Genomic DNA, 25,385 nt, shown 5'->3' with positions numbered 1-25,385 from the left:
TAAGCTATTTTGTTTTTAAAAATTGCTATCTCTATTGCTATTGATAAGAAAGTAAATGTTATTTTTTATATGTTGATTTTTGTTATAAAATAAACCATAATTTATTTAAAAATTAATTTAGAATATAATGTATTAAAAAATATATATTAAAAACCTTTATAACATTTTTCATATTACTAACTAGATAAACAATGTCTAAAACTTGTATTTCTATGGTTTGAAATTTACTAAAGTTTTTTATACATATGTTCTTATATGATATTCGAATCTACTATTTAATTACATATAGCCCTTATACTCAACAAATTCCAAACAACTTATATTACTTCAGATTTAATATACTTTATTACGTAATAATATAAAAAATTCCGAATGCATGCGCGGAAGTATGTAGGCCGGTCGGGCGTTTGCGATACCCTATCTTACTGGGTTAATAACCTACAGCTATACTGAACAATCGCAGTTATCACTGCACTTCAAATCTTTATCAACTGATCGCCGTCGTTGCTTATAAGTTATACGGTTTGATCTATTCAGAACTATTTTTCTATTTCTTTTTATTCCTTATATAATATAGCAGGGAGGAAGAGGGAACCTAATGTTACTGTTAAGACACTCCGCTGTCCACTTTCTTGGAGAATTATTTGTTTAAGCTGTAATTGTGTCGCTATGTTAAGTGAAAAACAAATATGTTTTATACTATCTGTCAATGTTTTTTTTTTTATTTTTCGTGCGTTAAATGTAAATTGTGGTTAATGATTTTAACATATAGTATTTTATTATAAAAATGTTACAATATGTGATAACAATGATAAAAAAATATGGATAGTTCTAGATCTGGTATTAACGAAACACGCTAATAATATTTATTCATCTGTGTAATGCAGTGTTACTATTAATATTAATATAAAAGAATAATAATATACCATAATAAAATACCTACTTAAAATCAGTAACGTAATAACATATTTTTTATTTTTTTATTATCAGTATTAGATTAGAAGGCGTGTCATTTTTATTGCTATAACATATTTAAGAACATAAATAGGAAATAATTTACCACTGGAGGCGTTTTCCGAGGCGAACAGCGGGGCGGCGTTGTAATCTGGAACGGAAATTAATTTTGCTCAATAAATATATTTAAAATTCAACTAATTAGTTAATGGAGACAGTATTTTTAAAAATATTAATATACCTAATAGCTGACTTAAAGACTATTTTCACATTTTCATTTATTATTTTCAATTAAATGTTGTGCCCTTACGGTTGTTTATACAGGTGGCTATGAGTTCTAATTTTAGAGCACAATTATAACAAAAAAACTATATAAATCACTAAATTGCTCTTTCATTACATATCTAATTATACAAAAAAAATAGTGTATAAACATTATGTCTTATGTCTGCTGTAAACGCATTCACATTTATTTACATTTCCTCGTTCTAGTGACGAGGCAAGACCTCGACGTTGAGTTTCGCCTCTCAACATGCAATGCTAAGGCATTAGGGGGATTCAGACAGAAAGTGGGGAACGGAACAATATCAATAAGAACGAAATGTCTGAACACTTTTCCCCTGCCTGCTACGTAATGTTAAAAAAAAAACAATTCAATAAAAAAAAATATTGAAAAGTCAAGAAAATTCTTCATAGAGCACAATGTAAATCTATTGAAACTATTGTGTCATATTTGACACAATAGTTTTTTTTTTAAACATTCATAATTTCAAAGAATATTAAACTATTAATATAATTATTATTGTTTAAAATATTAAAAGATATAACAAGATTCGAAAGTGAACAATAATTTTAAAATACACTAGCGTAAAACTGACATACTGATCGAGTATTCAGTTGGGTTGTCGGCTGCCATATTGCTTACATCTATGGCATGCAAATGTGTACGATTACAAGATTTTGTATGTGTGTGTGTAAGAAAGGCATGTGTGAATGTGCAGCTTAGTGTGCGTGAGTTCGCGGCCTCTTTATATAGAGCTAAACTAAGTTGTTTTAAAATAAAGTTATTTTGTGTTTGTTAAGACATTTTGCAGTTAACTTTTTATATTTTATCTTTTTCTTTGATTTTACAACTTTGAACTAGTGAAATTTGTGTAAGATGTCGTCATTTATTATTGGTCATGTTTTATAACCTAAAATTAATGTAAAAGTGTAAACCCGTGTGCCTATTAAGAACACTCAGGAAAGACAAAAAGTTTTTAAAAAACTATAAGTATACGCATATTATTCGAAAGATTTTACAATTACGAAAAACGATTTGCATCCATTTGTTTTTACATTTTAGAATGGTATAAAACGTACGAGTATGTTATACAGCGAGAAACACAGATTTAGCAGTGAAGACAGACCTTAGATATGTTATCGAAGACTGGTGTCATGTAAGTATGTTCTGAAAAGTGTTTATTTGCGTAAAGAGACAACAATATATAACATTGTTGATATTTAACGATTTGTCGTCAATTTGTGAATACTACAACATAATTACATATTCGTGTTTATTATTACCGCTACCGATACTATTTTATTTTACATACATATTATATCCACTGAATTCTATTGTCATAAATAAAGTTTTTATTTAAAAAGAGGTATTGTTACAAGTAATTATTAAAGCCGGCAGTTTTCATTAGTCCTGACCTAAACCAACGTATTCTGTCTCGCGTCCCCTACTGACCGTACTTTGAGGTTTTTTCACATAAGCTGTTCATACGCTTGGTAACCTTCTGGTTGATAGTAACCTTTATGTCGAAGGTGGTAAAAACGAGCTTTTCAGTGCACAGGAAAGCCAATATACAAAGAACTGTTTACAGTTTATGCAAAAATGTGCATAATACGTCTCACGCACGCGCTCATGTACTCGTGTAGCCATATACTGACGGTTTCTCCTGTATATAAAAGAATTTCAGGGTTGACAAGTTAATTATAATTGGATGTGAGTATACAAAAATATTTTTTCCCTATTTTTCCGTAATTGTATGCTATTAGCAGGATGTGTCAATTATTAATTTTCAATTTATTAGTTTTTGGTATAACTAAATACATTTTAAGATTATATTATGTAATGAAAAAGAGCAAAATTATTAAAAAATCTAAATAATATATTATAGTAACACCCACTAAAACGTAATTTTTTGCAAAATAATTAATCGTACATCGTTAAAATAGTTTTTACTCTTCCCAATTCTTGCATGGATATAATTAATGTTACCAAACACTCAATAAAAGGACATACTAATAGCAAAACAAAAACAAACGAAAATAAAACATTTATATAACAGACTTAAGAGATTAAAAGGTAAATATAACAATCTATGGAAAGCTAGCGACTGAAGAGGGCAACCCTGTTTATGGAGGCAGGTGGAGGCGGGTGGAGTGGAGTGGGGTAGGGTGTCGATTCCTGACCACGCACAACTAGGTGCCTCGTTCGTCGCTTCCCGACGGCCTATATTTAGCATTGCATTTCACTGTACTTGGAAATTGTACGCCATGTTTCAACGAAACCCTGGCAGTGCAAAGCTTCGGAGGAATAAATACGCTGACGCGGAAACTTATGTTATAAATGGCTATATTACTTGAATATAAATAATATATTCTTTATTTAGCACTATAAGAACTCAAAGATGAATGAAATTAAGTGCTTTGAAGTTCTTCGAAGTTCTTGAGAATAAAAATTATAAATAAGCCTAATATAAATGTATGGCTTTTGAGAGGTATATTTATAGAAAATATCTAAAGACACTTTTCAAAAGAGTAACACTTCTATCTATATTTTTGTAGGTTTCAGAACACAAAAATATTTTTTGTATACAGTTTAAATCTTGGGTTGGACTATTAGTTCAAGAGGAAACTATAACGTTTGGCTAAGCTCCATCTTACATTGTCTTCATATCAAGCAATATAATGCTACAAAGTATTGTTATAAGCATATATCTAAATATAATATTCAATTATTGTAATACAAATACCTATTTGTAATAGCGTAACTAGTCTTGGAAGTGATCATCAAAAATTTAAATTTGGCTAAATATTAATGTGCACCAAACAGATATACATTTGGTCTACTATCACAACATTGAATCCACCACTCAGTTGAGACCAGTAGAACTCGTGAAGCGAAAAAATGCATTTATCATTTGTAAATTGAAGATTTCTAACACAATGTACTTTTATATTACACAGTAGTCAAGAGGAATTGCAGGCTTCTAGTCCGTACTTAAGAAATAAACGAGAGTTTGAAAGCGAACGGCGGGAACATTACTCACTCGTACTCGTTATTAAGTTGTGAGGAAATCTTTAACATGTTATTGTGAAGAGCCACGGCATTGAACTGTGAGAATCGAGGCCCCTCCCATTTCCCTCTGGCTTTGACAAAGTTGTATTGTATGGTGCTGTTTTATGTCGAGGTCATTAAATGGTAGCAAGTGCCTATCTCGTCAAATGGACAAATTATATGACAAAAACATATTACATAAGTTAGTTGACTTGGAGAATAATATGAATGTTGATCCAAGTTTTAAGCTATAAATAAAATAAAAATATTCTTGTAGTAAAATACATATATAGCATAAGGAAATCTTCTCAATATTAATATTTACAGTTACATGTGAAAAGGCTATACAACATAAGTATGTAGATTATGAGTAGTCGAAATTACATTTACGTTTATTGCTATATCTTGTGGTTAAGTGTGATCGGGTTGCGGGTGGGCGTGACCGCAACCACCTCCAGTGCCCAGCCACGTTACCATTACAGTGCTCCAAATGTGCCTTTCATTTATTTGTTATATGAGAAATTTGTGGTTTTTAAATCGAACATTACGGGTTGACCGAAAATGTAAGCCATTTTTGCTGAGTTAAATTCAATTTATATTTGAATATTTGTATTAAGAAAAGTTCAATAAGATTATAACGAACAAACAACATCGGTCGTTCGTTTAAAACGAATGCAATATGAATACCTAAGCAACAGTGTTACTATTGTTAATTACTAGCAGACGTAAACCAACGCGCAAATGTTTACAAAACCAGATGTCTGTGTCCGCTCGCGGAGTTCAACTTTAGGATTTCAAAGCACGATCGGAATTAATACACGAGTGAAAGCATCACATTTCCCAAGTGCAAGTTTCACTCGAATTAAGTTCTCTACGAAAGAGAAATCGAACGTCGAGCGCGCGCTCTGGAAAAAACGAAGAAAAATCCTAGATAGAAAAAATGCAAAAACGTGCAGCACAAGTTCGTCCTACAGCAACATAAATCGATAATAGGAAGCCCTCCGAGTAGTTCAGCAGTGCGTGCGAGCGACCTAATACACCCACTGCCGTCGCTCGCAATGCGGGCTAAATATACAGGCGCGCGGCCCCGTCGCCGGGAACGGAACCTAGGTCTACCTACTACCGACTACAACGTCCACAATCGCTTGCTCGGAGGAAATAACCGGTTTTAGAACGCGAGCGGACGACTCGCCACTCAGCGGGGTCGCGTTTGAGTCCAATTTAGATCGGAACCGAGGAGGAAGAAGGCCGTTTCACGAGAGAGCGGCCGCGGTAATAACACAGCTAGGTGCATTCTCGCTGCAATTTCGCTCTCGGTCGGGCTGTGTGTTTGTGGCGCGCTGAAGATCAGGGCTAACGATCGGCGCGGCGCTCTCGCTCGCACCAGCCCCACCAGCCCCCACCGGCCCGCGCCAGCCCGCGCTCCTCGGTCCTCGGCACGTCTACTAAAAGAAATGCAACAACTTTATCTGACAGCGACGCGACGCGACGCCGAGAGGCTTTTGTGCGTTTTCTATGTTTATGATTATACGAGAACACGTATAAGGGGCCCTTTGAACGTGTTGCTAGCTACATAATTCTACAAGTTTTGTTCTTGTTCAGTTTTTATTGAGGAACGCGTTGTGCACAATGCGTGCGATATTATCGGGCAACCGGTGGGCTGTTTTCTAAGGCACTAAGGCTATACCTGCGTGTAAACTATCAATTTTAAATAATTCAACATGTAGATAGGTATTTCAATAAGTATACAGTAAATATGTTTTCTCGATTTCCATAGCCAATTCCATGGCATCTATTCAAGAAAGCTCAATAAATTAGAAGCATGCACCAGCACGAGTAAAAGATATCCAATATCATTATTACATTTACATTGAATGCGATTAGGGTCAAAACTGATAATTGCTATGGAGGTTATCGAATCGTTTACTTCTCAGCTATTCTAAATCGATTTCAACTGTTTGCGTAGAAAATTAGGGAATCGAATTGGACCGAAATTAAAGATTTTGATACGCATTCTACAGACTCTTCCTTAATTGCTCATGGTATTTGGCCCATTTTTATAATCAAAGCAATATATCTTTTTATATAAAAAATAATTTCACCGTTTAACTTTTCTATTTTTAATAATTAAGGCATAGCTTCGGCTAAAATCGAATCTATACCTATCATAAACATTTTTTTATTTTGTCATTGACTTCACAATATAAATTTAAAAAATTAGATTATTTAACACGTGTGAACATCTTAAAAAGGGTCAGATTTCAAGGGCAACAAATGATTTCAAAGGGATTACCATCAGCGGGGGGACGCTTGATTTAATTTGGAGCTTTATGCCAGCATAATGGGTTGCGAGTACTATATTTACTTTGGGGCACGTGTTCCGAACTGAATGGGCCCGCCCTTGACCCCGGCCGCACGCACCGCCCGCCCAAACGGCCGGCCGCGCCTCTGTATCCCCCTCCCTCCTTATTAACTTCCTCCACTGATCAATATCCTGCTATCCTAACATTTTCCGCAAACAGACAACTATTAGATAATATCATCAGTAAATTTGCTTTACTTACTTATATTTCATGGAATTATTTTCTTGTATCAAATAATGTATCTTCGTTTTTTAAAGATTAGTTTTAGCCCATTCTTTTCACAATATAAACTGTTTTGAAAGTCATTGTTAAATGTAATCCAGCTAGTTTAGTAGTTTTGGATTAATAGTTATAAAGGATAATTGAATTTGTAGGCGGTCAGTGATACGGAAAATGAATTTACTATAGAAGGTCACTTCTAAGATATACAAATAAAACTTATATTTATGTATTTCTATTTTTTTTAAATGAGATTGTTCTCATCAATCTCTCATTTAAATAAAATTATTAGAGATATGTTTCTTTTATTATAAAAAGTTTCTTCAAACAATAAATTTTGAACTTAAAAACGAAATTTTACATTTTTACTTAAAAAGTAACTCATATACATTACATATATTTTGATTCAATAACATTTATTAAATCTAGGCTCTATATTTAATACATTATTAGTAAGGTAAAATTCGTAACACTTCACTCTCCCAAACCGACATATTAATTCCCATAATTTTATAACCATTTCTCTTTTACGTAGCTATTTCCGCCGCACAGCAATAGACGAGAAACACACTGTCACGCAAACGCTATATTAGTGTGAGTGTACAATATATATGTGTGTAATATTATTCATGTAGATATAGAGAATAGTGACCGACGACGGTGTTACGTAACAAAGCGGCAATGGTAACGCAGTGACTCTCGAACGAGTCCAAGTCTGGCTTTGTGAGACAAAAGTGACCTCCTTGCACTTTTAGCGAGTAATGTATGCGCGGAAACACTTTTCCTTGCATCTATTGCTTTTTCGTTATGAAAGGCAACGATCGATAGTCCGGTGTCTAGTGCTTCGGTTGCTAAGATGGCCATTTACACGTGTCTGTTCAACTTCCGATTGCTAATTTTGTTTAGTTCTATTCTATACAATGTCGCTGCGTTCTTTATGTATTATTAGTCTCTATTTTAGTCTTAGGTGTTATTTTAATATAGTATAAATTTACAGTAATATAAATATGCGGGAGTTTTTGGAGCCAAGCGTACTTTAATTAAGCTGACCTTTATTTATCTGTATAAATTTCAAACTACAACCAATATTATTATAATTTTGTGTAAATTGAAACGCGAAAAACTGTGGGGGGTACCCAAAATCGTACGAAATTAAGAAACTGTGTTTCACATGGAAGATTTTTCTTTTATTTTTTGTGGCAACCTAAAATCAAAACTGGTTATTTTAATATTCTACCACATCATTGAAAACAACTTGTTTTGTCACATCTAACTTTATCATTCATTGTTTAAGAAACAGCATAAAATTAAATAGATATATGTGACTAATTAATATTCAAACTTTTATAACAGCCAAACGGTATAAAAAATGGTTTGGTGTCTGCCGTCTACACGTATTTTCAATATTTTAAAATAGTATTTTTATTTTTTAAAGAATAAGAATTTGTGAAATACTAGTGTTAAAGTTTTGCAGAACTTGGAAACAGTGTCGTCTCTAAATATAATTAATAAACTAATAACATTTACGTATTTTAATATATAATTTTTTATCACTATTATTCGAAAATGTGCTTAAAATCTGAAGTTCCCTATTTAAGTAATCTGAGATCACCTTGGCCGAATTTCACATCTGCTGCTACAATGGACAAGTAGGCCGTTCTATTGCCCATTGTCAATGCGCTTGCGCAACTTAAACTATGGCATCTTTGTACTGTAAACGTAGAAGGCATCTTAAATTTCAATTAGATTTGTAAGAACCTTATTTAACAATAGTAATACATAGTTTATTAAATTGTAATTAATAAAAGGAATCGGAGCTTAAACTCATACGTCTAGTAGTTCTAGTTCTGGTTTACTAGTAAGTAACTCTTGAAGAGTTCCACTATTCAGGCCATGGACTTATGGCTACATCATCAAACTTGCCTGTTGGTACCGTATAACTGTAACTGCAAAGTTTCATGATGATACAATTGGAAGAAGTGGATGAAATTCAATTTCAAGTCAAATTAATAAAAATCTGTTAGAAATTTATAATAACATAAAATATTTTAATTTTGTAAGGTAATATAAATTATGATTACAGAGAAAAGGAATCAAAAAAATCTCATAAATTTTTTGAAGAATAAACATATATAAAAATGGCGCTCAAAATACTTCCAAGAACAACAAGTATATTTACATTATAATAATTAAATTTATGTTTTAAGAAAAATATATTTCATTAAAATATCTTTTAGCAAACAACGGTCCGATTCGACATTTCCCTGTAAAAACCTCAAGCAACGTGCTCGTATTCTCGGAATATCTGCAAAGGTAAACTAAAGATCAGATATGCACTTGGTGGCCACCAAGTATATATCAATAACTAGCGACCCTCTTGCTGCTTCGCCCGCTTTAACTACTGGATTATTCATATAATGTAGGTTTGCACAGCACTTAAGATAATGTGAAAATTAATTAAACCCTAATGCAACCCGCATTTTCGTAGTTTCAATAAGGATTTTCCAATTGTTTTACACAGCAAGGATATTTTAGTAGGTACCGTAATTTTAAATCTGTGCTACTAATCTTTTCAAGTACTTATTAAAATATATTTAAATTACTATTTTTAGATAGTTAAATGACATTAAATAATACATTCAACTCGAATTATCCAATACGTGCAAACGCATCTAAATCTTCGTTGCTATAAAGGCAGGCGGGTTTTTTTTTCGAGCTTGTGGTTAATGCTGAAGAAGGTATTCTGTCCCTGATGAAAAGCAAGCACTACGTGGCTGCCTGTGACGAAAATTAAATAGAATGCATTGGCCGGGAATTGAACCCGGGCTGCCCGCGTGGCAGGCGAGCATTCTACCACTGAACCACCGATGCGTGTAAGGCAGGCGGGCGTGGCGGACTCGCTTGTACATGGCGGACTCGCTGGGGATGGTGTCATTAGACGCGCCATGACATGCAGTTTTAGTGTGAGCAATGGCTTGGTCGGGACAACATCGTGCGTTCGTAGTTGAAGAGTTTATTAAAAATGGCGGCTCCGTGATCACAACACAGCGTGCGTTCCGTTTACATTTTGCTATTGGTCGACGTGATCCCATTCCCACTGGACCAACAATCAGAAATTGGGTATCAAATTTTAGAGCAACATCATCAGCATTAAAAACAAGACCACAAGGCCGAATTAGGACGTCAACGTCAGCGGAAAACGTGGATAGAGTGCGGGCTTCAATTCAACAATCCCCTCGGCGTTCTGTTCGGAAACATGCCGCTTCACTAGGATTATCTTTCAGTAGTGTCCGCAGAATACTGCATAGAGACCTTAAATTTCACCCATACAAGATTCAGGTAGTGCAAGAATTAACAGTTAGAGACTTAGACACACGAACAAATTTATGCCGCGACATTCAGCAGATCCCCCGCACTGCTGTTTTGATCTTCAGTGATGAGGCACATTTTCACCTCGCCGGAACTGTCAACAAACAGAATTTTCGATACTGGGCTGAGAATAACCCACGAAACCTACACGAACGACCACTTCACAGCCCTCGAGTGACAGTGTGGTGCGCTATTGCAGAGTTTGGTGTGTAGGGTCCCTATTTTTTTGAAGAAGATGGTCAAGTCGTCACAGTTACCTCTGGTCGGTATTGCGACATGCTTGAAACTTTTCTGAAACCGAAATTGGAGGAATTAACGCAGAATCATGACAACGATAACATCTGGTTCCAACAAGATGGTGCTACAGCCCATACATCCAGGCGTTCAATGGAAATCCTGCGACAAATGTTTCCCGGTCATCTCATTTCTTTGCGAGGTGACGTTGGGTGGCCGCCGAGATCACCTGATTTAACCCCCTGCGATTTCTTTCTCTGGGGTTACCTGAAGGAAAAGGTGTACACGCATCGTCCCCGAACCATCGATGAACTGAAGGCTGCAATCACGGAAGAAATCAATGCTATTCCGCTGAATATGACTCGACGAGTAATGGACACCTTCCGGGAAAGGCTTCAGCAGTGTGTGGTCAATGGAGGTAGACATTTACAGGATATCATTTTTAAAACCAACTAAATTAAAACTGCATGTTATGTGCTTTCAAACAATAAAATAATTTTTACTGCATGTCGCTTTGTTTTTAATACACACCTTATTGAAATCGGAAAGTTCAATATGACTCACCCTGTATAAGCATAACGTCGCGAGGCGCGTTTCGCAGCAAGGATTTTTTGATATTGTAACAACTTCTAAAGTACTTATTAAAATGAAAAACAAAAAAGACAGTTTTGATCTACATTAAATGGCCAACGTAACTAATATACTTATTTATATGCTGAGAGTAAGGGATAAGTGAAACTTGATTCGATACAGTTGATGTGTGAACGGCGTGATGTGTCAATAATTAAATGCGTTTTTCTCTAAAACTATTCGCAATTTCGAAATAGTTTAAAAAGCAAATTTTATCTTCGTTTAACGTAGAAATTTAATAAAGTATTTTAAAGGATAAGGATTAATACCATTATGGAAAAATATCCCTCACAATAAAAAATATATTGAAATTACTATTTTTAGACAGAAATATGATCACTACACGTTATTCTTAAAAGATACGAATATGCCATCGCGGACTTTTTTGTAGATCTTATTAAGAGGAACAATACTCCAGTACATTTTTTTCATGTAGTATTTACCATTAAAGCAGCGCATGCGCCAAAGTGTCTCAGCGGGTAGGACTTTATACACATTTATCGTATTTATGTTAATTTACATAAGAATGTACAAATAATAAACTATATATAAACCTTCTACGAAAAACACCCGACTTAATGGTGAAAACCGCATCCAAATCCGTTGGGTGGTTTAGAAGAAGAAGAGTTAGAAAGTTCAGACAGACACAAAAAGCGACTTTGTTTTATAAGATATAGGATAGGATTAAGGAACATTCGAGTAGGTACACAATCCAATGTAAATTATTTAAATAGAAATGAAAATAACATCTGTTTTATACATTAATCAATATTTCTGTACAAATTTGAGCTGAACAGTTTCTTTTGTTAAATGCACTAATCTCAGGAACTACTGATGCGAATTGAAAAATGTACTTTGTGTTGGATAGTCCTTTTTGTGTTAAATAGCCTTATATTTATAGAGGAAGGCCTTATATTTATAGGTTATATTTCACCATGTTAATCAATTTATGCAACCCACAGTACCTGCGTTCGGAGTTATCCAGAGCATACCAAATCCAAAATAAGAAGTTTCAAGAATACAATAAAAATAACCGGGCAGCAGAGAACGGAGTGTCTTAACAAAAAAATCTGATTACTGCTATGTGGAATAATGGCTGTTAGCTAGTGAAAAAAACGTTCGTCTTATCTACCAGAATCTTGGTTATCACTGCAATGAATTATGTCGCTTGTGCAGTCGCCCTTATTTTAAGTAAAGTTCACTAACCTTAATGATAAGAGAGCTAAATCAGAACGAGGAAAATTTATTCAAATATTATAATGCATTTACATCTGCAATAACCTTAAACTTAAACTTGAAGGTGTATAAAAATTATATACATAATTTATTATTATTATTACGAAATAAATTCAATATTATTTTATTTTTCCATATAATATCATTCTACTAAAAAAAAAATGCAATTTTATAAAATAAACAATAATAATGTAATTAACGATTAATTACTATATAACAATTACACGAATATTTGTTACTTATTCAATATTATTATAGTTGTCATATAATAAAAAATATAAAACGCCTATTAATTAGACGCGAGCGTGACAAAAAAGTAGATCAAAAAAATATTTTTTTCCATTACCTCTTTACACTGACATCAAAAGCTGACAGAGAACTGATACAAATTACTCGTTCTTGAATTTCTAACGACTGAATACTCTTTTTATTTTTTCTTTATTTCGGTCAACGGCCTTGCGGCCCCATTGTGTTCGCTCCATTGACATCGATCTTTGGGGTTAGATTTAAACGAACTTTAAAAAAACTAATGTCGTCACTTAGGAATAAAGGTTTAGCGTTCATTTGAGTACGTGCACGTGTACACTAACTTTTCAACGACTAACTTTTGAATTATACTACCCTTTGCAAAACTCGTTCCCATTTGACGCCAATTGTAACATAAAATAACTTAGTTAATACGTATATAGAATAATGTATATGGGTGTTTCTGTGTTGAGTTCTGCCACTCAACACGCAATACCTCTAGAATTCGACAGAAAGTGGGCAACGAAGTGTCTTAACACTAGGTTCCCTCTGCCTACTCTGCTGTGTGCGGGATAGAGCGTGAACCTGGTATTTCTGTAAGTAATGGTAGCGTTTGAACAAACAGTTAAATTATTTTTACGATCGCACAGATTACTAAAACCCACGCTCTGTCTTCGTGTTCTTCACACTGTTTTTTTGTATTTAATTTGAGCTTAGTATAACAAAGTCACGGTAACCGATCAGCAAAAAAATGTTTATTAATGGGAACTTTAACCTCGTGCTACTAAGATTTATGTCTTACTAACAATTATATACTTAAAATATACCTCGTTTTGAACACCTTCTGTATAATTTGGTTATATTATGTACATATGTAATTATTATTTTATTCAGTTTTTAGTTCAGCAATAAATAATATTATTTGTTACTATTTTTTTTAAAGTAACGTCAATGTCATAATGAATGTTTTTATTTAACTTATCTGTTCTCATCTTCTCTTCTTTCAATTTCTTATATTTTAAATATTGAAGAAATAGCTCTCCTTGAGTGTTCACTTTTTATTAGTTACCAAATGATTTTGTAAAAGAAAAGATATTAAATAAATTATATTAAATAGTACAATTGTCGAATATTATTTAATAATGTTAGTATTCTACGTAGATATTGTAACAGTCAATAAAGCGTTAGTTGATGCAATCGTACTAATTCCATTGTTCAAAGACCCTCAGTTGAACAATAGATAAGGTTGCCACCAAAAATTTAGGGTACGGCTTTGTCTCTCATATTTATAGTTAGCGCACGCGGCTGCTTGGTCTAGGTATGCGATCGGAACAGGCGTGTGTTGACCGCGGCGATTCACCTTGAGACCTCGCTTCGCCTCTTATAATCCTACCAATAAAAATATCCCTTCACCAGTTCCACTCATAAACAAAGTAACAGACTACACAACTCGAACGTTTAGTACAGTTTCGTACAATGCTCGAAGACCGGTCCGCTGCTGTGGGTGAGCGAGTTGTGGAATGCATGGGGACGGACTGAGACGGTGTGATTTGAAAGTATGCTCGAGTACGTCAGCTATCGACTTTTTCATCGTATACACTACTACCTTATAATTTACATCTTATTTGACTATCCTATCCATAAAATTAACACAACCAATTTCGTCATTACATAGGCCATAACTTACGATCCTTTTATAATTATGAGTTACGATGCCGATCGTGGGACGGCACGTTTTTTCAATCCTCAAATCTAGGCATAGGTGAATGTTTATTAAATCAAAATTGCCCGTAATAATACGCTGTAATTTATATATCTAATGGGCTGGTTCTGAATCACTGCTGTGGTTAGATAATCAAATTATCATATTCTCTGCATAAAAACAGTCGCACGCGCATTGACCTGGACGAAAAAAACAACAATTTATTCTTTATTGGGAATTTTTTTGAATATTTAATTTTGTAAAGCTCTTGTAGCAATTATATTAAAATTAAAGATAATATAATTTTTACCTACCTATTTGTATGTTGCATTTCAACTACATAATAAGTTTTATGTAAAATATAGACTGTATAATATCTAATTTGAATCCAAAAATGATTTTATGTATTAACAATTAAGTTATTTAAATAACAAACATTAAAAATTTACCTGTGATCTTAGTTTTTATATATTTTCTACGTAACGACAAATTGTAAATGGACTTAAAAGATGTGTCATATTAGAAACTACTATTATTATTTTTTGTTATAGTTTCAAAGATTTCATATTGTCATTATGCCACAATTTTCAATTCTTGAAATGTGGACTTTTTTATTTCTAAAACACTTACAATATCTCTAAATACATATACAGTTCTCCCAATTTACCAATATCTAATGGACGTTTATAACCTTGACTCGCGGCTAAGGAATATCGCAAGAATATAAAGCATTACACGCTCTATAACTACAATAGTATACCGTGAATGAATTCTGTAAACTGGTTATCAAGGAAAGTATGTTGAAAGTACATGCTTGCCTGAACACGTTTAGCAAGTTTATTAGATCTTAATTGATGAGCTATGTACCTACATTTCCATAGAAAATGCTTCATTAAAATTGACGGGACAATATTACGAAGATGATAGGAAATGCTTAAATTTTGGTATTTATCCATAAGTTTCTTAATTTAATATTTTCTTATAAATAATTAATGTGTTACATTAACCTATATCGTGTTATACAGAAAGATATTAAAATTAAGAAACGCATCGCTCTCATCTATTTGTTGTAACGTCGTCTCAGAAATCCCGATGTTAACGGGTCGCCCCAATTCGGGCACCGAAATAACCCGCACGGTGTCCTAATTCTCTTGTCCCGCTCCACGCGTAAGGTCCTGGACGCGCGCCCGGTTTTTTACCGCGGCCCTGGATTTGGAGATATGAACCTCGTGTGAGTGACCGAGCAAGGAACTCAGTTTTTTGGTGCAAGCTTCGGGGAAGCCTTTATTTGTGTGCTTTTATTTTTGTTTAGATGCGTTTGTACCGTTTTGTATTCTTCAGATTTTATTGTACACATTGAGAGTGTTTTCTAAAGGAGCTGGAATTCGCTAAAGTGCGGAAATATGTCTAATCGGGGACATTCCTGCTACAGTATTAATTAAATCTTTATACTTATTTTATGTTATATTATAAATTTCACAACACAACGCTTATCTTTAAGCCAAGTACAGCCAAATCGAAACTTGAAGTACCGGTTTGTGAGCATAGCTGGACTTCAATCTGATCGAATAAATCGGACCTCCATATTCTTAATTAAAATATTAACTATTAAGTTTAATAAGGAAATGTGATATATTGTCATATTGGACATATGGGTGTGATGGTTCTTCTGGTGTAATATACCAATTAGTTCAGTACACCCAAGTTAGACTTGCGGCCAGACTAAACACACAAGACTCGTCACTCCGCGTCCCGGTTCCCGGACCGGCTCCGTTCGGCGCGGGCCCGTTATCTTCGGAGCTATAAGTTTGGGTGTGTGGCCAAATATCAGTGACAGGCGGGTCAACGACCGCGCGCACTAAGGCACCTGTAATCGCGTCTGTTGACACAAGAACTGAGCAACTGTCATGACGCCCCAAGTGATAATCAACGGTGCAATACACTTGAGATTTCAAATTAAAGAGTTTTTGTACGCCGCTCTAAAGGACAACCGGTTTCTATTGAATACCCAATGAAGGAGGAAATTTATACGCTCACTTACGTCATTAGAGTTTGATGGCTCTTATGAAAGATTCGAACTAATAATTAGTAAAACGCGCATGGATATGCGATACTAAAACGAAGATGGTATTTATGACAATGCTATAAAATTATATAACTAAAATACTGAAATATTTAACATCTTAGCTATTTTCTTTGTTATTGCAAATATTCTAATAAAAGTGACACGTGTAAGCGTCGTCGAGTATTTTTCTAAATAGTTTTATCAGGTTTCAAGATACGAACGGATTCGGGTGCTCCATGTGCAGATCGAGGGCACAACCTTGTCCTGATTCTAAAAATTAGCACACTTTTTTCTATTCTTCGCATCACGGTCAGAGCAATAATTTTAAGTAAACATGTAAATGATATCATAAATTGTTGCTAAGTCAAAATTATTTTTGCAAGAACATTTGCTTGATTAATTTTGTGTAATATTTTAAATTGTAAATGCTAAAGCATTTACAATTTAAAATATTAACAGAATATTACAATATCAACAGAATATTATTACAATATCAACAGAATATTAAGTTCTTGATAATTTATTCTTATTCAAATTAAAGGTACAAAAACACTAATGAGGAAATTATTTAATACAATAAGAAAAGTTAACATTTACATATCTAATTATAGCACTAACATTTTAAAGGCTCATGTACATTAAAATAATTATATTTTAAATTTGTTGTTTTTAGTTCGAAAAGATCAAAGTATATTAGTGTCAGCACAAAGATGTAGTTATTTAACATATTACATCTGCTAATTAAGCTGATTTTGACTGGAATGCTGAGAAACTATATTGCTAATTTTGCTATAAATTTCGCAACTTTTTAACAATTAACTAATGAATTAGGAAAAAAAGAAATTAACTGAACAAATGAACGTCAAGTCGTCATATTTATGTTCGGCATGAACTTTAATCTTAGCCCATGTTTAATGTAAAATATCTAACTGGATTTTTATATACAGTTCCATTGTAAGCCCTCTCTAATATAATTTCGGTTAGTAGAGAAATGTAATTTGTCTACGTGATACTTAAAGAATTATTTTTAAGAAATTATTATAAATATTTTATTTAATATCATGTATTCTTGAATAATCATGTTTGTTAAATATGCGATAATTAAATATAAGATACATTTTTTTAATATATGTTCTAGGTCATATCAACGTCTTCATAAGTAGGACGAAAATCTAACAGAAAAATAGGTATGCATAATAAAATACAAGTAGAAAAGAAAGAAAGATACTAGCTAGAATACGAATAGAGGACCAAACCTTTATCCAATGAAGGCATTATTTCTAATACTAGTCTATTGGACTTGAGTCTAATTCAATTTGCATAATGTTAGCTGCGTTAAGCTGTTTACAGTTGCATGTTGTTGACCTGACTCAGCTACAGCCAGACTATATGCTGGCTATATACTTAGAAATATGTATGTCATCAAATAAAGAATTGAAATAATAAATATTATCTTCTAATAATCATATTAGTGCTTCATAATAACGTTGACACAAATAAGTAATTTTAGAGAATTGAGGTCTTAGTGGCAATCAAATAGGAATTTAATACCACAGTTGTGTTATCAGCGTCGGTTGTACCTATTTCAAGTAATTAGGTTATTCAATACGTATTTAGTATCTAAGACTAGGATAGGAAAGATCTTCAATATTAAAATAATTGAAGTTATAACCCAAAATACTTATTTTCTAAAGCAATATTTTTCGAAATTTGCAGATATAATTTATGAAATATATTGAAATATTATATGTAATAATTAAAAAAATAAATATAGTAAATATCAATAAACTAAAGTTAACAATGTATATGATGGGATATATTGGATTTGTAATGAACCACATGTTATAGTTTAATTAAGTCAATGGTGAGCAAATGTTTTGTAGGACAAGAGATCAGCTGAGCGGATGGCCGGTATACGGGCGACCACGGCGCGCGGTGCGGGCTGGCCGCTAGCCGCTGGCCGCCCTCGACGACACTTTCATACTGGCATGCTATAAATATTCAACGGACACTGCCAACCAGCGCTACCCGAGGAGAGCCAGCGTCTCCTCCTCCGAGATACCCACCTAGATACAGTTTGGGCTCAATTTTGACGTTCCACTGTCACTCCACCGGAAAAAGGGAGATGCGTTTCGCGCGTACACTCGCGCTCGTGTCTCAGTTATCCATCACTGCACATCCGCACCAATTGGGAAATCACGATTTCACTGTCACAGCTAGCGGCGGCCGCGAGAGCGCGAGACCGCCGACGTAGGTGGTGCGCGTCCGAGGGTCGAGCTGTCGAGTGACTCCGAGAGGCCGGTAGGTGCGCTGCGGACGAGGCGACGCGCGTGACTCCCGCCGCCGACTGGCGACGCGCACGGCGCACACTCGCCGCGCCGCTCCTCACCGCGGCTCCGCGCGCTACGGTCGCACCTCGCCGCCATCGCCGCCGCCGGACACATATTTTACCGATAACATTTTAAAATTTCATTCCCGATTTGACTTTAAAATCTCGATGTCCGTCGAAACTCGCTCTGATAGTTTGAATATTTACCGAAATATAGTCTGACTCCGATGCGCGACGCTCGGTGGGGCACTTGCGCGTTGAATGAACAGCGTACTGTAGCGTGTGGAGACACTGAAAGCGCATGCGTGCTGCATCTACCCTTATGGCGCCTCTTGGACATTACTTATAACTTATAACTATGTCATGTTTTGGTTGTTCCTGTCTGCATTATGAATATAATATCTACCTAAACTTTTATTAAATTTGACATAAAAAAATATTTCACGACTGGACCTAACATTAAATTCTTTACTGCATCGCATGTGATATATCACTTTCGATATAAGAAACTGAGATTGAACAGCGTAACACAAACAAAAGATTGCATGCGAGGAGGCAGAGTAAGGTCATCGGAATGCTTTAGGTGCCATGCTACGAATTGCGCAAATAGATGTTCCAATGAACTCGTTTAATAATAGCGGGTGTAGTGAGGGCGTCGGGCGTCGGGCGTCGGGCGGCGAGCGTCGAGCCAGCTAGCCGCGTGCTCTACTGCGTTATTGACTACTGAGATATGGCGGACCTGCTGCGTTACTGAATACTCTGCTTCGGCTATAATGCGAGACACGCTCAAGGTTGTCAGGGCGCAGAGCACGTACACCGGCACCACGCACTGCGCTCGCTGACTCTCACTAGAATCTTGAATGAGATAATTGTATTATGTCATTGCAGAATTAGTTGCCGGTGTCCATAGAAAGTGATCACTTTCAAATGGCTGCAGTTTAGGTTAGTTGCACTTGCATTTATTTTAGATACTAGCGGACTCAGGCGAGGCTCAGAAAGATACGAATATTTATTAAATATATTTATGAAATTATTTTCAGTTTAGGGGGTGAAATCTAAAAAACCATGAAACACGTGTTTAATGAAATATATTTAAGTCCGAATTTTAAATTTCTTAACAATCGGTGCCAATTTAATTTAAAGAGTTTTCCATAGAAACTTTTAACACCTTATTTCACCCATTCAGGGTTAAAATTTTTCAAAAACCCCTCTTAAAGGTGTCCCACGTTATGAAAATAAAAGTCTGTCCAAATTTCACGTTTCTATCATCAGCGGTTACGGTTTATTAAAACGTAATTTTTTAATGTAATATTTACTTACATTTATTGTAGATATATGTTATGTAGAATTATTTCATTTTCTTCAAAATTATTCAATGAAAAAAAAAAAGTCGCGAAAAAATTTGCTTGTACTCGTAGTAGTTATATGACATTGAAATGACGTACAAAAAAAAGACACACTATAACGTCATAAAAGATCACATTTGAGAAGAACAGATTATACTTATATCAAGCGTAATATGATTTTAATGACAAAAGTCAAAACTCTTTGTCGTTGCCAAATTCATATTTTTAGTAACTACCTATGTATGTAAATTAGACTCTAGTGAAATGAGCCGTTTTGTTGTTTTCTGGATTTAAAAATAATCGAAAATTTTTCTTTTACCTATTACAAATTTAAATTTTACGTGAAATAATCGGTTTCTATAAAAATAGCTGCTTGTATTTTTAAGATTGCTGTTCTTGAGTAAAGTTAAAAGTCGATAATCTATTTTGAACAGGACACAACGTCATTTGAACAACGTCGTGTCTGTTCATAGGAGGTGGTCGCCCGGGATGCCAATCTGCACTTCCGCCGGCGCCCGGATCATTGCCAGAAACACTTAGGGGGAAAGTCAAGCGAACGCTAAAAGTGCTCTAAATGGGACAAAAATAATAATTGAAGTTCAGGCCATTTAAGGACATTTTGAACTCCTTTTCTTACACACGCAAAGTGTATTTTCAACATAATATGCAGCATTTTTTGCGTTGTTATAGAGCTTATTGTGTTGGAGCGTATTAATACCTTCCATATTTTGTATTTTAAAAAAATATTTTAAAATTAAAATTTTACACAAAACATATATCATCTTTTAGTTTTTCTTTTTTATTATCTTATTCTAAATTTATTTATAAGCAACACTTCACTTATTTCTTGAATTCAATATGAAAGATCAACACTGTACTGACCACAGTTTTATTTTCTTCATCCAAAAACGGAAAAGAAAAGGCATGGGTGTGGTCACCGTAGATAACTATAGTTTCGCCTTTGAATGGACCACACCGGTTTGTTATGGACTGCAGCTTCGTGAAAGTCCGTGCGCGACAAAGCCCCATGATGGGCATGAAAACTTCTAAAGCTGGACAATGCCACATAAATGTTTAGATCTTTTTGTACGCCGTCAACGAAACATTTTCGCAAACGTTACAGCGACAACAAACAGTCGTAACTGACTACAAACAAACTATTACTAGTTTAAAATGTACTTCTGGTTAGGTCATATAATAGTCAATTCACGAGTCGCTTTGGGAATTCTTCTACTTACGCATCCTTCACAAATATATTTTTTAAAGTCAGATCTGTGTTTATAGGCTCTCGGGCTTAGAATGATGATATGAGAGGTCATTGCCCGTTTCCAGGATGCTGGATTCTTGATATTTCATAAACGTGATCATTAACCACCTTTTGGGTATAAGTTATAATATTGGATAATAAATTTGCACGTTAAGTGCTACGAGGATTTTATAATTGAAGAACAGATATGGTATGGTGATATGGATGCATGAATCCTCAATTTTAAAATAACAAAAAGTGATTTTGTCTGTACAGTTATTTAAGATTATAACACTAATATAGGAGGGCATATATTTTGGAAATAGTGTATTAATAATTAGTTCAGTGAATGTTATGAAAGAAATGTGCTTATATTTAAATCGTTTCTTCTGTTTGGTGGAATTAGAAAATTATGGGGCTACCGATGGAAAGAAGAAAACGTTGTCCTAAGTTTCCTCTGGTTACCATGCTAAATTCGGAAGATGTGGGAAAAAATACATCAACACACTGTTTTAGCTGTTTGTTAGTTTGTCCTTTTGCTCTGTGCAATTAACACCTTCAAAGGTCGCGGCCGCTTTACGCCGACCCGCAGCCTACGTGGCACCCACGCTACACCCCAACCGATTGATAAATAATCGCACATTAATCATTACGCATAAATAAAAACGCACGTTTATATAATTACAAAGGTGTGTGATTTATTTACTGACATTTATTTAATAGCAGTGTTGCCATGATATATTTCTTTTTTTTTATCTTGGACGAAATGATTATATACACATAATTTTTAGTTGAATACATAGTGGGAGTGTATCTATACTTTATGAGGTTTTAAGCGGGTTATATATAATACTAGCGGACGCGCGCAGCTTCGCTTGCGTAATTAGGGGTGAATTCTAATAAACCACGAAACATGTGTTCAATGAAATATTTTTAAGAGTCTAAATTAAAAATTTTATAATAATCGGTGGTGTTTTAAAGATTTTTCCATACAAACTTTCAACCCCTTATTTGCACCCTTAGGGGGAGAATTCTAGAAAACGATGAAACACGTGTTCAATTAAATACTTTTAAAAATCTAAATTTAAAATTTTATAAAAATCGGTGCCGATTTAATTTTTTTTCCATACAAACTTTGAACCCCTATTTTACCCCTTTAGGGTTAAAATTTTTCAAAATCCCTTCTTAGTGGATGTCCAAATTACGAAAGTAAACATCTGTCCAAATTTCACGTTTCTACGCACAGCGGTTACGGCTGTGCGTGCGTCTTACCTCAGTCAGTGATGACAAGTCCTTTTATATATAATACTAGTGGGCCCGGACGCGGCTACGCCCGCGAAAATATAAGCCTAAATCATTAAAATAAGTTAAAAAATAATAATAAGTGGAGATTTATTATTAGAAAAAATATCTGAGTAACCGAAATGAACAAACCAAAGAAGTAAAAGTAACTAAAGGAAATTCTTAATATTAGAAAAAAAACCTAAAGTTTGCTGTGCGCGCGTACTAAACATTTTTCTATATTAAATAATTATTAATTTTTGCGAACAATATTAAATAAAATCTCAAATGATTAAAATTACGATATTTTAAGTGTATAACATCGGTATAGATAACCAAACTGAGATAAATTAATTATAAGCAGCAAATAATTACATAAAAAATAATAGTAATTCGAAAATCTATAAAAATTTACAAAATCATCAAAGTCATCCGCCCGTTCGCGTCGGTCATACTCATATTATGCCGCCCGAAGGCTAGGTCATTTGGAGTCAGTCACATCTTAATTATTTATTAGAATGTTATACAGTAAACTATAATTTCCATCTAGATGAAATGCTAAAAGTGACTATTATATTTATTTTCATAAGGATGAATATCAAATTATAGAAATCATCTAATTTTTGTTAATGATTTGTATAAAGAGATTTGTATAAATCTATATCGGCGCGCACCATGTATGCATTAAGCAAACTCACTGTGGGTGACGTTTTCTTAAAACAGCAAACTTTGCAAGCCGTTGCTTAGCAACGTGTAGCGACGATTGTTATTAACATGGCGGAATAAATTCCTTGTCAAATTAATTATTTTAATATATTGGTATATAACGAAAATATTACAAATATGAGAAAAAAAAAGTATCCTATGTTCATCCCGGGACCCTCAAGTATGTCTATATGAGTATTTTATCACAATTAAATTAGCGGTTTGGCCCTGATTGCGGAAAAGACAGACAGACAGACAGACAGACAGAGTTACTTTCGAATTTATAATATAGGTATGGATTATTTTCATTGTTATATGATTAAATTTTTAATATAATTTATCGTTCAATGGGTGAAGATTTTTTAGCTTCACGCTGTTATCTGCACATATCGAAGTAGGCAGAAGGAACCTGGGAGCCTAGTGTCAACATACTCCGTTCCCATTAAGACACTCCTGTTTCCTATTTTCCGCCAAAATCTGGAGGCCTATTCTTCTTCTTAATGTGCCTCTCCAACTAGTGAAGGTTGGCAGTCAACTTTGCAGACTTAGTCCTGTCCCTAGCCAAATGAATCAAATTCAAGTTTTCAATTCCAGTTCATTCCTTGATGTTCCTTAGCCATGACTTAGTGCTTTGGAGATATATGTTTTAAAAATATATTTAATATTGATGCAGAAAACTGTATATTTACACGATATAGGAAAAATAGAAATAAACTATGTTACCTAATAACTATTTAAAATATTCTAAAATAATAGCGATTAATAAAAGCGTAAGTAAATAGATAGAGTAGAAACCTAAGTACTACAAGAGTTAATTAAATTCTATGATCTATATAATTGAAATGGTTGTAGTTGTACGCGTCGCACTCATATCGGTTGCGCGTGCGCAAGTAGGATTTCCTTTTTAGACCATGCCTACACCAATGGGTCAGTATGCGAGGGTGAATCTAATGTTTCCTATAACATAGCAGAGGAGTACGTTCTATTAAACTATTGACGATTGATTTATATTTGTTAGATATAAGCAAAGAAATTGTTTAGTTTAATTATTAAGGAAACGAATTTAACGTAATGGGAAATTTTTATACGTTTAATATTTTTTATCCTTAATGTAGAATAACACTTTCAAATTGTAATATATATACAGACGTTGTTTATTTTTATAGAGTTAATTGTACATTAAGAGGAAAAAGCAGCTTATATCATTGGGTGCCATAGTAATAGAGTCTTGCCAAATGGCCTATTCGAGATATCTATTTACGATTTTGGTAACTGCTCGCTAGCGTGACCTAGAGAGGTGAATAAACGACTTATAATCGAGTTCAACCCAAATTTTTGACCTGATTCAATACAAACCTTGTGGGCTAACAACCTAGTTCACGTAACGGAGTAGAAAAATAAAACCAATAAGGAATGCAGTCGGTCTTCTTTGCCGTTCTTTAAAATTTTTATTTTTTTTTTATTTTTAAGGTGAACGATGAGGGTTACCAAAGTTAAGTAAAGTAAGAGGTTGTGACTGGTTGGTAAAAATAATTTTAAAAGTCATACAGTTATTGTTTTGGTCATTTTGGCAGATTTAAAAAATAAAGTTAGACAATTGACAATATTTAGATAAAATAAAAGTAAGTACAATAGTACAATTTTTACTTTATTGTTGGCTTTTTACATATTTTATTAAAAAAATTATACAACCTAAGTACCAACCTAACCTGATCTTTGACTTTAAAGTATTATTATAAATTATGCTTTTAATTGTTTTGATTGTTATATTGCATCCATATGAACACGCTATTTTCTTTGTAACGTGTTAAATCTCACATGTCCATTATGCAGTCTCTATGTATATTCTACTTATTAGCATAATAATTATTTTATTAATTTTAGTAGGTAATTATGCCGTATATTAAGTATTTCACTGCTGTGGTAATCAAGTTCAAGTTTTATGAAACAAAAGAGTTTAACCTGTTTACGTTTTAAATCTTTAGAAACACAGTTAATTTATAACATACTATTTAAATAATATTACCTTTTACATATTTCATTTAACTTGGAGTCCCCGCAAACATGTAGGATAAATAAATAATATTATTGCTAATTTAATTTAATAATATTATTAATACGTGCCCATT

The 25,385-nt window shown here is 34.0% G+C and overlaps 1 protein-coding gene across 4 annotated transcripts in view; it reads right to left on the bottom strand.

The window, feature by feature from the left end:
- The window catches only part of LOC146527605 (ecdysone receptor-like), a 176,557-nt gene that overhangs the window by 108,948 nt on the left and 42,224 nt on the right, over positions 1-25,385 (bottom strand). For 2 of the 4 annotated variants that reach the window (XM_085204842.1, XM_085204846.1), the window contains exons 1-2: positions 18,416-18,711; positions 1,061-1,105 (exon numbers count right to left, since the gene is read on the bottom strand). The gene's annotated coding sequence lies outside the window, so the exon portion shown is untranslated. Of the gene's footprint in view, positions 1-1,060; positions 1,106-18,415; positions 18,713-25,385 lie in introns of those variants that run through there. The other 2 variants (XM_085204845.1, XM_085204843.1) reach the window with 2 other exon arrangements.

The sequence above is a fragment of the Heliconius melpomene genome, chromosome 20 (genome assembly GCF_056956725.1).
Source record: "Heliconius melpomene rosina isolate 202511_hmr_F chromosome 20, ASM5695672v1, whole genome shotgun sequence".
Lineage (NCBI taxonomy): Eukaryota > Metazoa > Arthropoda > Insecta > Lepidoptera > Nymphalidae > Heliconius > Heliconius melpomene.
Note: the sequence above shows the minus strand (reverse complement) of the source record. Positions and strands in the feature narration are given on the sequence as shown.